We start from the raw sequence: 11902 nt of genomic DNA, 5'->3' as shown, positions 1-11902 counted from the left end.
AAACAGCAGAAAAGGGCTACAGTTCGTAGCAGGAAGAGAGTGAGGCGTCGTCAGGAAAGCTGCAGGTTACTTTGAGACAGTCGTCCTGAGTGCGTTAGAGGAACTGTAAAAATCTGCCACAGAAGGAACGATGCTCCATAGTCAGAAAAGTCACTGCAGCTTAAACAGGAAACCCCTCTTGTTCAGGACTGTCATAGCCATGTTTGCAAAAAGTGCAGCTATTGATTAATGCAACATAGTGTCAATTAGATGTACATGCCTGGGGTCTTTTATCTGCTGTACCTTTTTCTTTTTCTTTTTCTTTTCATTACATCAGGTATATTGCCCTGTAAATTGTGGTAGTGGTACCAGGAATAAAATATTAAGGAATTTTTAACTTTTCAAAAAAAAAAAAAAAGAAAGTAACCATATTTGGAGATAAAATCTTTAAAGAGGTAACTAAGTTAAAATGAGTCCATTAAGGTGGTCCCTAATCCAATGTGACTGGTGTCCTTATAAGAAGAGGAAATTTGGGCACGGAAGAAAGACCTTGTGAAGACACCAGAAGAGGAAGGCCACCTGCAGGACAAGGAGAGAAGCCTCAGAAGAAACCGATGCTGATGACAGCTCGATCTCAGACTTCTAGCCTCCTGAATTGTGAGAAAATAAATTTCTGTGATGTAAGCCACCTAGTCTGCGATACTTTGTTATGGCAGCCCTAGCAAACTAATACAGGTAGTAATACTGTCTTCTAATCCATGGACATTGAATGTCATCCCATTTATTTTGGTTTTCTTTAATTTCTTTCCATAGTGTTTTTACTTTTTAGTGTAAAATCCTTGAACTTATTTAGTTAAACTTATTCCTAAGTTTTTTATTCTTTTTGATGCTATTTTAAATGGAATTGTTTTCTTTCTCTTTTTTTTTTGGCCATGTTTCCCAATTTATTTATTTATTTATTTTTATTTTATTTTATTTTGTCAATATACAATGTGGTTGATTATTGTGGCCCATTACTGAAACCTCCCTCCCTCCTCCCTCTCCCCCCTCCCTCCCAACAACCTCATATCTGTTCACTTGTATCAACTTCAAGGAATTGTAACTGTTGTGTCTTCTTCCCTCCCCCCCCCAGTTTATTTGTGTATTTATTTATTTATTTATTTTTAGCTCCCACAAATAAGTGAGAACATGTGATATTTCTCTTTGTGTGCCTGACTCGTTTCACTTAATATAATTCTCTCTAGGTCCATCTGTGTCATTGCAAATGGCAGTATTTCATTCTTTTTTTATAGCAAAGTAGTATTCCATTGTGTAGTTATACTACATCTTCCATATCCACTCATCTGATGATGGACATTTGGGCTGGTTCCAACTCTTGGCTATTGTAAAGAGTGCTGCAATGAACATTGTAGAACAGGTATACCTTCGACTTGATGATTTCCATTCCTTTGGGTATATTCCCAACAGTGGGATAGCTGGGTCGTATGGTAGATCTATCTGCAATTGTTTGAGGAACCTCCATACCATTTTCCATAGAGGCTGCACCATTTTACAGTCCTACCAACAATGTATGAGAGTTTCTTTTTCTCTGCAACCTCGCCAGCATTTATCGTTCAGAGTCTTTTGGATTTTAACCATCCTAACTGGGGTGAGATGGTATCTCAGTGTGGTTTTGATTTGCATTTCCCGGATGCTGAGTGATGTTGAGCATTTTTTCATATGTCTGTTGGCCATTTGTATATCTTCCTTTGAGAAATGCCTATTTAGCTCTTTTGCCCATTTTTTAATTGGGTTGCTTGTTTTTTTCTTGTAAAGTTGTTTGAGTTCCTTGTATATTCTGGATATTAATCCTTTGTCAGATGTATATTTAGCAAATATTTTCTCCCACTCTGTTGGTTGTCTTTTAACTCTGTTAATTGTTTCTTTTGCTGTGCAGAAGCTTTTTAGTTTGATATAATCCCATTTGTTCATTTTTCCTTTGGTTGCCCATGCTTTTGGGATCATATTCATGAAGTCTGTGTCCAGTCCTACTTCCTGAAGTGTTTCTCCTATGTTTTCTTTAAGAAGTTTTATTGTTTCAGGGTATATATTTAATTCTTTAATCCATTTTGAGTTGACTTTAGTATATGGTGAAAGGTATGGGTCTAGTTTCATTCTCCTGCATATGGATATCCAGTTATCCCAGCACCATTTGCTGAAGAGGCAGTCTCTTCCCCAGTGTATAGGCTTGGTGCCTTTGTTAAAGATCAGATGGCTGTAGGTGTATGGGTTGATTTCTGGGTTCTCTATTCTATTCCATTGATCAGTGTGTCTGTTTTTATACCAGTACCATGCTGTTTTGGTTATTATAGCTTTGTAGTATAGTTTAAAGTCAGGTAGTGTTATGCCTCCAGCTTTATTTTTTTTTTGCTCAGCATTGCGTTGGCTATGCATGGTCTTTTGTTATTCCATATAAATGTCTGGATAGCTCTTTCCATTTCTGAGAAAAATGTCATTGGAATTTTGATGAGGATTGCATTGAATTTGTATATCACTTTGGGTAGTATGGAGATTTTCACAATGTTGATTCTTCCAATCCAAGAGCATCTTTTGCCCATTTTTTAATTGGGTTATTTGTTTTTTTGTTGTAAAGTTGTTTCAGTTCCTTGTATATTCTGGATATTAATCCTTTGTCAGATGTATATTTTGCAAATATCTTCTCCCATTCTGTTAGTTGTCTTTTAACTCTGTTAATTGTTTCTTTTGCTGTGCAGAAGCTTTTTAGTTTGATATAATCTCATTTGTTTATTTTTCCTTTGGTTGCCTGTGCTTTTGAGGTCGTATTCATGAAGTCTGTGCCCAGTCCTACTTCCTAAAGTGTTTCTCCTATGTTTTCTTTAAGAAGTTTTATTGTTTCAGGGTATATATTTAATTCTTTAATCCATTTTGAGTTGATTTTAGTAAATGGTGAGAGGTAAAAATGGAATTGTGTTCTGAATTTCATTTTCAAATTGTTCATTGCTGGTATATCGAAATACAACTGATTTTTGTATATTGATCTTGTATCCTGCAACTTTGATGAATTTGTTTACTAGCTCTAGTAGTTTGGGTGTGTGCGTGTGTATGTATGTGTGTATGGATGTTTTTAGGGTTTTGTATATTTAAGATTATGTCATCTGCAGATAGAGTTTTATTTCTTCCTTTCCAATTTTGATACCCTTTATTTTTTGCCTGATTGCCCTAGCTAGAACCTCCAGTGCAATGCCGAATAGAGGTGGAGAGAGCAGACGTCCTTGTCTTGTTCTTTTTCTTATTTCTGTAAGGTCGGCAGCAAGGACCCTCTTGTATTACTGATTTTGGTAATTTGAGTCTTCTCTCTTTTTTCTTCATTAGTTAGCTAAAGTTCTGTCAGTTTTGCTGATCTTTTGAAGAACCAACTTTTGGTTTAGTTTATTTTCTCTATTGTCTTTCTTTATATGCTCTTTCTTTCTTTCTTTTTTGTTTTTCAGTCTGAAAAAATAATCTTTTTAGTTGAAAAATCTGGGGGATACTACTCCATTCCCCCTAGATGAGGGGGCTGAAGAGACCAAACCCCGTACCTCACCTCATAGCCACTTTGGATACTCTCGATGAGGCAGCAGGCAAAGACAATTCCCAGAACCTCCACAAAAGCAATGACCAGGGCTGCTGCAGCCACCACCCACACATTTTTCTTCATTCAGCCCCAGATCTTCTCCACACAGCTCTCCTTATAGATTGTCTTCTCATTGAAATTAATCCCACAGCCCACAGTGATATTGATGGAGCAGGAATGAGGGACTTGGTTCTCGGCCATGAGAGGGATGTTCTCCCATTCCATGTAATTAGCAGCCCTACAGCACTGAAAATCTTCCTGCATCCTGTCTAGGATTGAAGCTGTGTGGTTGTTTTTCAGGTAATTCTGTATCTGCTGCTGGAAGTCCTTATTAAATTCTGACATCGACTTGTCTTTAAACACATAGCCAGCAAGGCTGTAGTCACCTCCACCAGCATAATAAAGGACAGGAAAGTGGCAAACATGATCATAAGACAGTAGTTATCCTTGCAGGCCCCACAGCAGCCCAAAAAGTCCACCAGAAAAAGGAAGGTACCCAGTGCAATGATGATCACAGGCAACAGGGAGCCAGAGATAGCCCCCTGGATTATAGTCTGACTCCGAACAAGCTGGGCTCCTATACCCACTGTGATCAATCCTACTGCACAGGTGCAAAAAGGCCAGCAGAAGAACCTAGAGCAAGAACTTGACACATTTCATTCTTCCTTCCACTGCCATTGCTCCTGGGCCTGGGCTCCTTGAGGCTGAGTGCTTCTCTCCTGCTCCGGCTCAGGGGCTCTCTAGCTGTGCCCCTCCAGCTCCCATCCCACCTGCTGCTTGGCCCTTCCCCACCCCAGGCTCCAGCCACAATCCCCTCCCCCAACAGGTGACCCCTGACCTCCATCACATGATACAGGAACAGCTGTGGCCTTAGTCACTGGAGCAAGTGAGGGGAGGGCTGAGCCCCCACCTACCAGGGCCACATGGCCCCTACCCAGAAGATAGCACCCACCCCTGCCTCTCTGTTATCTTCTATTCTTGATTTTATTTATTTATGTTCTAATCTTTATTATTTTCTTCCTTCTGCTTACTTTAGGCTTAGTTTGCTCCTCTTTTTCTAGTTCCTTAAGGTGTACAGTTAGGTTAATGATTTGAGATCTCTTTTTGTTTGTTTGGCAGCTGGCCAGTAGGGGAACTGAACCCTTGGCCTTGGTGTTACAAGACAAAACAACTGAGCTAACCTGCCAGTTGATCTCTTCTTTTTTAATGTAGGCATTTATAGCTATAAATTCCCCCCGAACAGTGCTTTTACTGCATTCCATAAGTTTTGGCATGTTGATATATTTGATGTTTTCATTTTCATTTATCTCCAAGTATTTTCTAATTTCCTTTGTGATTTTTTTTTCTTTGTCTCATTGGTTATTTAGGAGTGTGTTGTTTAATTTCCATGTACTTGTGAATTTCTCAAATTTCTTGAAATTTCTAAAATTTCGATTGACTTCTAATTTCCATTCCATTGTGGTCAGAAAACATACTTTGTATGGTTTCAGGACTTGTAAACTTATTGAGACTTGTTTTATGATCTAACACATGGTATATCTTGGAGAATGTTCCATGTACACTTCAGAAGAATGTGTATTCTGTTGTTAGGTGGACTGTTCTATAGATATCTGTTAGGTCTGTTTGGTTTATAGTGTTGTTTAAGCCTTCTATATTTCTGTTGATCCTTCTGCCCAGTTGTTCCATTGTTATTGTATTGAAGTCTCCAGCTATTTTTGGTTCAATTCTGTTAGTTTTTGCTTCATGTATTTTGGGGCTCTATTCTTAGGTGCATATATGTTTATAATTGTTATATCTTCTTGGTGGATTGACTCTTTTATCATTATAAAATGTCCTTCTTTGTCTGTAATAACAATTTTTGCCTCAATGTCTATTTTGTGTAATATTAGTATAGCCACTCCAGCTTTTTTTGGGTTACTGTTTGCATCATATGTCCTTTTCCATCCTTTTACTTTCAATCTATTTGTATCTTTGAATCTAAAGTGAGTCTCTTGTAGACAGCATATAGCAAACATAGGGTCATGTTTTTTAATCCATTCTACCAATCTCTGCCTTTTAATTACAAAGTTTAACCTATTTACAATTAATGTAATTACTTATAAGGTATGATTTGCATGTGACTTTTTGCTGTTTGTTTTCTATGTGTCTATGTATATCTTTGTTCTCCAGTTCCTCCATCTGCCTTCATTTGTTTTAAATAGATGTCTTCTAGTGTATCATTTTAATTCCTTTGTCATTTTTTTTACTATATATTTTTTAGTTATTTTCTTGTTTGGTGCCCTAGGGATTACTGTTAAAATCTTAATTTATAACATTCTTGTTTGGATTAATACCAAATTCATTTCAATAGTATACAAAAACTTTGCTCCTGTATAGCTATGTTCCCTCCCCTTGCTGTTTATGTTGTTATTGCATGAATTACTTCTTTATACATTGTGTGCCCATTAACATAGATTTGTAATTAATGCTTTTTGCATTTGTCTTTTATGTAAGATAGGAAAAAAAAGGAGTTACAAATAAAACATATATTTATACTGTCTTTTATATTTACTTACATAGTTATCTTTACCAGTGCTCTTTATTTTCTAATGTGGATTCAAGTTACTGTCTAGTGTTCTTTCATTTCTAATTGAAGAATTCCGTTCAGTATTTTTTGTCAGGCAGGTCTGCTAGTGAGTAACTCTCTTAGTTATTGCTTATCTGTGAATGTCTTAATTTCTCCTCTTTTTTTTTCTTGGCAGCCAGCTCATATGCGGATTCAAACCCTTGACCTTGGTGTTGTAACATGGTAGGTACTCTAACCAACTGAGCTAACTGGCCAGCCTCCCCTTCATTTCTGAATGATACTTTTATTGGATACAGAATTCTTAGTTGATAGTTGCTTTTTCTCTTTCAGCACTTTTTTTTTTTTTTTGACTGGTAAGAGGATCGCAACCCTCGGCACGATGTGGTCTGCACCACTCTCAGCCAGTGAGTGCACCAGCCATCCCTATATAGGATCCGAACCCGTGGCCTCAGCACTCCCAGCGCCACACTCACCTGAGGGAGCCACAGGGCTGGACCATCTTTCAGCACTTTAAATATGGTATCCCACTGCCTCCTGGTCTTGATGGTATCTGATGAGAAATCAGTTGTTAATCTTATTGAGTATCCCTAGTATTGATGAGTCACTACTCTCTGGCTACTTTCAAGATTTTCTGTTTTTTTCTTTTGACGGTTTGCTTCTGATGTGCTTAGGTGTGGATCTCTTTGAGTTTATCCTACTTTGATGTGTAGATTAATGTTTCTCATCAAATTTGGGAAGTTTCTAGCTATTATTTCTCCAAATGTTCATTCTTCCCTTTTCTCTCTTCTCTTCTTCTAGGACTCCTACTATGCATATGTTGCTATGGTTGATGGTGTACCACAGGTCTTTGAATAAGATTGGATAATCTCATTTGACCTATCTTTAAGTTTGCTGATTCTTTTGCCTGCTCAAGTCTTCTGCTGAGTCTCTCTAGTTAATTTATCATTTCGGTTATTATCCTTTAAAACTCCAGAATTTCAATTTGGTTCTCTTTTATAATTTCTGTCTTTTCCTTGATGTTTCTCTGTGTAGTGAAATATCATTCTCATACTTTCTTTTAGTTGTTTAGACATGATTTTCTTTAGTCCTCTGAACATAGTTAAAATAGCTGATTTAAAGTTTTTATCCAGTAAGTCCAATATGTGGGTTTCTCCATGGACAGTTTCTTTCTTTTTTTGTGTGTGTGTTTTTCGTGACCGGTACTCAGCCAGTGAGTGCACCGGCCATTCCTATATAGGATCCGAACCCGTGGCGGGAGCGTCGCTGCGCTCCCAGCGCCGCACTCTCCCGAGTGCGCCACGGGCTCGGCCGGACAGTTTCTTTCTTTATTTCGTCCCCCACCCCCACCCCCCAGGGACAATTTCTATTGATTACTTTTTTTCCCCCTGTGTATGGGCCATACTTGTTTCTTTGCATATCTCTTGATTTTTGTTAAAAACTGGACATTTTAGATAATATAATGAGGCAGTTCTGGGAATCAGATTCTTCCTTTCTCTTCAGGGTTTGTTGTTGCTCTTTGTTGTAGCAGTAATTGTTTAGTAACTTTTCTGAACTAATTCCATAAAGTATATTTTCTTTGTGTTATGTGTCCACTGAAGTCTGTGTTTGTTTAGCTTAGTGATCAGCTAATGATTGGACAGGGATTTCTTTAAATACCTGGAATCAATAAATCTCAGTCTTTGCCAAGGGGCTCTGTGTGCTTGTTAGGATCTACATTCAACGCTCAGCCAGGCAGTTGACAACTCTGCCTTAGCCTTAACTTCCAGCTTGCATTGAGCATCAAGATCAGCCAGAGATGAGCGCTCAGAGCCTTCTCAGTTTTTCATGAGCATGTATACAGCGCTGGGCATGTGCATGGCCTTCCAGATTCCTAGGAACATGTCAGAGCTTTTCAATGCCTCCATAGACATCTCATTCCCCTCTTTTTTCCTGTGGTTAGTCTATTATTTATTACCTATCTATTTATTATTTATTTATCTATTATTTTAGTCTATCTTCATGTTTTTATTCTATTATTTGGCTTATCTGTTATTCATTGAACCAGGTAGCTGCAACATTAAAACACTTGCCTGTGAATGTTTTTGACAAATGCCTACCCAGAGAGAGGATCTGGCACTGGGGGAGCTCTGAGTTAGCTCACATAAAGACAAATTTTTTTGTGGGGTCTTTCAGGGACCCACCAGACAGGTCCAATAATGCCAGTTCTTTGGAAATGAGGCTTTGGAAGAACTCCAGCACTGTCCTGCTCCTTCTGGTACTGGGAATGTGTGCTGTTGGCTTTCAAGGCTGCTGTTGAGCTAGAGAGCCGGGGATAGGACTAGGGCAAGTTAAAACTACACAAAGCTCACTGTGCTTACCAAGATTTACCTGTTTTCTTGAATAAACATTCCCTAGCTTGCTGCAATCCTCTGGTTAATTTCCAGAATTCTGAAAAAGTTGGTGCTGATAATTTTTGCCAGTTTTTCTGTTGCTTTTATGGAGGGGTGAATTTTCAAAGGTTTTTATTCTGCGACTTTTGCTCACATCCCCTCTTCAGTCTGTTTTTACAGCTATAATATTCCACTGGATGGATGTATTATAACTTACTTATCCTGTCCCCTGGGGTTGGACATTTAGGTTGTTTTCAATCTTTTGCAGTTATATACAATGTTGCAAATGAATGTCTTATGTATCTGTCATTTTGAACATGTGCAAGTATCTTTAAAATAAATTCCAAGAAGTGGAATTGATGGGTGAAAGAGCACAAGAATTTGTAATTTTGGTAGATACTGCCCAAATTGTCCTCCTTGGGGGTTGGTTGAATCTATTTACATTCCTACTAATGTAGAAGAATATCTTTTTCTCCCACTGTCTTGCCAATGGAAGGTGTTCTCTAACTTTTGGATTTTGCCAATTTGGTGGATGAAAAATAGTATCTCAGTGTAATTTTACTGAGCATTTCTTTTATGAACAAAGGTGAGCATCTTATTACATATTTTAGGGGCCATTTGGATTTTTGTTTTTATTTATACATTCTAGGTATTAGGGAACAGAAAGCCTTTATTTTGTGTAAACAAATATGCTTCCCCACACTTCTTGCTCCTTCCACATCTTGGTTTCTAAGGGCTTGGAGACCTTTGAAAGCACAGATGCTCTGAGCTCCCACACAAACTGCTCCTAAGGCTTTTCTCTCTTGCCCCGGGCCCTCGCTGAGGATGTAGCTGTCTGTGGAGCCGGGCTCTGGGGACACGCACGGTACCAGATGTCTCATGTCAGCTGCATCCCCTTTCCCTCTGCTGGGGTTGCCCTTCTCCCCTTTGGCAAACTTCTCTGTGTACTTCAAAATCTGGAGGAATTTGATGTTACCCTCTCGGGAGCTCTGCCCCTGATCCTGGCCCTTCCAAACAGAACTAACCACTTATTTTCCTGTGCTACTTCTGTACCTTGTTCAGACTTTCACTGCTAATTGCCATTATCCTACAGAATTAGGTTTTTTAATCAATCTTTTTTTGTATTATAATCATAATCATTTGTAAAAAATGCATAAGCAAAAGGAAAAATAACTTAATACCAATACTAATATTTTGTTTGTTTTTTGGCAGCTGGCTGGTATGGGGTATGGGGTATGGGGATCCGAACCCTTGACCTTGGTGTTATAAGGCAGTGCTCTAACCACTTAGTCCACCGGCCAGCCCCCAATATTAATAATTTGGAATATATCTTTGTAGCCTTTTCTTTGGACTTACATGTGTATGTATATATTAAAGAAATAAAAATGGGATTATACTCTACAAGCAATGGCCAAATGCTTTTCGTTTCATTTGCCTTTTGTGGTGCAACATTTTTCTGCATCACCTGATCTTCTACACCATGATTTGTGACAGCTTTAGTTATTTACCCTGAATTGTATATAACCGATCCCCCATGACTGGGCATTTAGGTTATTTCTAGTTTGGGGCTTTTATAAACAGAACTGCAGTGAGCATTCTTATAACCTTAATATTGTGCACAATTATTTCTTCAGAACAGGAAACATTCTTAAAAGTAAGATTTCAGGGTCGAGAGGTGTTTAGCACTTGAGGCGTCAGTACACATTGCTGTGTTCACCTCCAGGAAGACCAGGCACCATCCCCCAGGAGCCGTATCCAGCTGTTGGCTGGATGGTGAGCTGAAAGGTGCTGGTCAGTCCTTCCTGTCCATGTGCCCATTCTGGGCATGGGGTAGGCTGGCTGCTGAATATTTGTGGATGTGCATTCAAAGGGAGAAGAGAAGGTAGGGACTTTTCAGGGGGACTCAAGTCAAGCAATGCAGCGACCCCATGGCAAGAGTGGGCTGGTAGAGCTGGGCATGGCCGCTGGGGCTGGGCAGCATGTTCTCCTGGCTCCCCACCTTCCTGGGAGCCTGACCTCTGCCCAGACCCTTCTTTTCAGCTCGCTCTTGCCCCTGAAAGAGTCTGAGCTCTTTCCTATGCCTTCCCTAGGCCCAGCACAAGGGAGGTCCTTAGTAATGTGTGGGGATTTGGAACTGGCAAAGTTGTGCTGTGGCCAGACCCCATGAGGCCTGTGCGGTGTGGTCTCCTTGAATGACTCCCGAGCCAAGTGCTACGATCCCCATGAGAGATGAGGAAACTGAGGCCCAGGACAGGCCAGCGGGGCTCGGGGCCTGCATGTGCGGCCATGGCTCTTGGCAGGGGAGGGAACGTCCCTGGGTAGGGGCTGGCTGGTTACCTCAGTTGGTTAGAGCACAGCCCTATAACACCAAGGTCACGGGTTCAGACCTCCATGCTCAGCCAGCCACCAGAAAAAAAACCTGAGGCAGGTTCCTGTAGACTTCAGAAATGTACAGTACAGACTGCTGGGTTCATGTGTTTTGGGACACAATATCTGATCTGTTTGGAAATCTCAAATACTGTTAAAGGAGAGGTGAGATCTTTAAAAGTTTTGCTTAACACAGTAGGATCCAGGCGCCTGAGCCCTTCACCCTCAGACAGCACCCACGTCAGGTGTCATAGGCCCCCTCTCCATAAACGTGTGACCCTGGGAAAAGCCCTTCCCCTGCTGAGCCTCAGTTTCCTCATCTGTAAAATGGGTCTAGCACATTCTCCGCATCCATCAGAGGATTCTGTTATGAAGATGATTGTATTAAAGCTGTGGTTCTCCATGTGTGGGCCAGGGACCCTGGGGTGGGGGGCGTGTCCCTGAGATCCTTTTAGGGGGTCTGTGAGGTCAAAACTACTTTCACATTTCCATTAAGACATCAGTCGCCCTTTTCACTCTCATGAGTGTGTGGTGGAGTTTCCAGAGGCCATGTAAGGCTGGCAATGTCATCGCTAAGGTGCTGATATGTGTGCACGTGGTGTTCTTGGTTTCTAGACCTCTTTCAGTCTTAACTCCGACATGGGAGATATCAAAGTTACAGCCATGTCACCAAAAGCTCTTCAAGTCCTCAGTCATGTCTCAGTTCCAAGACAGTGAAAGATTCCTGAGATCAAAAGTTTGAGAACTGCTGGCAAAAATGTTTTCCAAACTCATTTGGCCACAGTTCAGTGTGGCCTAGTATGTTCCAGCGGCACACACAGAACCAATACAGGAGGCGCGTGGGGCCACCTCATCCTCATGGTGTGTGACACACTGTGGCCGGTTCTATTTTATCTAAAAAGAAAATGTTTCCCATCGTGCCAGTGGGTCCCCCGCATGGAGCAGGTGACACCTGGCCTCCCGCCCCAGCTCTGAGCAAGTGCAAGCTTTGTGGGATCATGATGGGCC

At 40.4% G+C, this 11902-nt stretch overlaps 1 pseudogene; it reads right to left on the bottom strand.

The window, feature by feature from the left end:
* Window positions 1-3508: 3508 nt before the first annotated feature.
* Window positions 3509-4247, bottom strand: LOC134372471 (CD63 antigen-like; annotated as a pseudogene).
* Between the last annotated feature and the right edge of the window lie 7655 nt (window positions 4248-11902).

Source organism: Cynocephalus volans, chromosome 3, assembly GCF_027409185.1.
Source record: "Cynocephalus volans isolate mCynVol1 chromosome 3, mCynVol1.pri, whole genome shotgun sequence".
Lineage (NCBI taxonomy): Eukaryota > Metazoa > Chordata > Mammalia > Dermoptera > Cynocephalidae > Cynocephalus > Cynocephalus volans.
Note: the sequence above shows the minus strand (reverse complement) of the source record. Positions and strands in the feature narration are given on the sequence as shown.